This window comes from Hemitrygon akajei, chromosome 23 (genome assembly GCF_048418815.1).
Source record: "Hemitrygon akajei chromosome 23, sHemAka1.3, whole genome shotgun sequence".
In the NCBI taxonomy this organism is placed as follows: Eukaryota; Metazoa; Chordata; class Chondrichthyes; order Myliobatiformes; family Dasyatidae; genus Hemitrygon; species Hemitrygon akajei.
The window spans coordinates 15,902,782-15,904,710 of record NC_133146.1 but is presented as its reverse complement, the minus strand read 5'-3'; positions in this window follow the sequence as shown (position 1 = coordinate 15,904,710).

The following is a 1,929-nucleotide window of genomic DNA, read 5'->3' as shown; positions in this document are numbered from 1 at the left end:
GCAGACTGATGTCGGGGTAGATGTTGAAGGGACACACAGCTGCTTTTCTGGCTGTTAATGTCCGAACGTCACCGGTGGACTTTGGGACAATGGTCAGTGCTGGCCTGGCACCTAGTGCTGGGCTCACTGTAGGAAAGGGTGAAGCAACTGCTACCCAGTGTAATGGGGGGCCACCGTAATGTAGTGGTGTTCATACGGCTATTTCAGGTTCAATTTCACTGCTGTCTGTAAGGAGTTTGTACACTCCTCCCCTGCCCCTATAACCGGGTGCGTTTCTTCCAGGTGCTCCTGCCTCCTCCCACGTCCAGGTTAGGGTTTGTGAGTTGCGGGCACGCTACCTCGGCGCTGGAAGCATGCCACCCTTGTGGGCTGTCCCCAGCTCATTCTCAGCTGTGCCGGTCACTGACAGAAACGATGCATTTCACTGTGCGTTTCGATGTTTCGCTCGCTGTACAGGTACCAAAGAAAGGATTGAACCCCCCTTCTCCAATCTCCCCGTGTCAGAATTGGGTTTATTATATATATTTTTTCTCTGTGGTGCAGTACAGTGCGACACACTCACAGAGTTTCTATGAGTTACAACAGTGGGGAAGAGGAATGAAACAGTGGCTTAGTGTTTGGGGGTTTATTGGCCATTCAGAAGTCTGCTGGCGGACAGGAAGAAGCTGCTTTGGAAATGTTGAGTGTGCACCTTCAGCCGCCAGTACCTCCTCCCTGGTGGTAGTAATAATGAGAAGAAGGCATGTCCTGGGTGGAGAGCATCCTTAACGATCGGTTCTAACTCGAGGCATTTCCTTTTGAAGATGTCCTCAATGGAGAGGAGAGTTATGTCCATGATGGAGCTGCCTGAGTTTACAGACCCCTACAGTTTATGCCCAACACACAGAACATGATGGAAGAGTTCAGCAGGCCAGGCAGTAGAAAAAGAGGGGAATTGTTTGGGTCGAGTCTCTTCAATCGAGATAGAAGCTGCCTGAGTTGCTGAGTCCCTCCAGCACTTTATGTGCACTGCTCGAGATTTCCAGCATCTGCAGAATCTCTTGTGTTTTCACAGTTTATGCCCAATGCCCCGTGTAAGTTATGGATAATTTATGTTAGTTTAAGTTTACGTTAACTTCTGCTTGTCCTCGTCTTGTAATATATTGAGCTGCGTTGAAGCTCAGCTCCAGATTAGATTTAAAGATTAGCCTCATTTACCACTTGTACGCAGCAAATTCAAAACATACAGTGAAGCACGTTGTTTGTGTCAACACTCCGACAATGTGCTGGGGGCAGCCTGCAAGTGTCGCCATGCTTCCAGTGCCAGTGTTGCATAGCCAGAACTCACTAGCCCTATCCCAAATGTCTCTGGAAGGTGGGAGGAAGCCCACACGGTCACAGGGAGGACGTGCAGACGGTGGTGGGAATTGAACCCCAATCGCCGACACTCCAAAGGGTTACACTAACCGCTACGTTACCATGCCACCCCCTCCCAGCGACAATTTTCCACTAACCTGTTCAGTGAGCTCCTTCCTTGGCAGGAGCAGATCCAGAGGCAGAAGGCCTCATATCTCAGAGTACGTACAATCTGGAAGCAGGAGGAGGCCACTTAGCCATCGTGCCTGCTCCACCGATCAGTAAGATCGCAACTGGCGTCTGAACTCATCGGCGCTTTCATAGAAGACAACGTAGAACAGCACAGCCCTTCGGCCCGTGATGTCTGTACTGGACACGATGTTAAATTAATCTCAATCCCTTCTGTCTGCACATGATTCACATCACCCCATTCCCTGTCTGTTCAGGTGTCCATCTATCTAACAGAACCTTGAACATCTCTGACACATCTGCTTCTGTCACTAGCCCTGGCAGCCCGTTCTAGCCTCCCACCACTCGCTCTGTAAAAAATATACCCTGCTCATCTCCTTTAGGAACATAGAACAGTACAGGCCC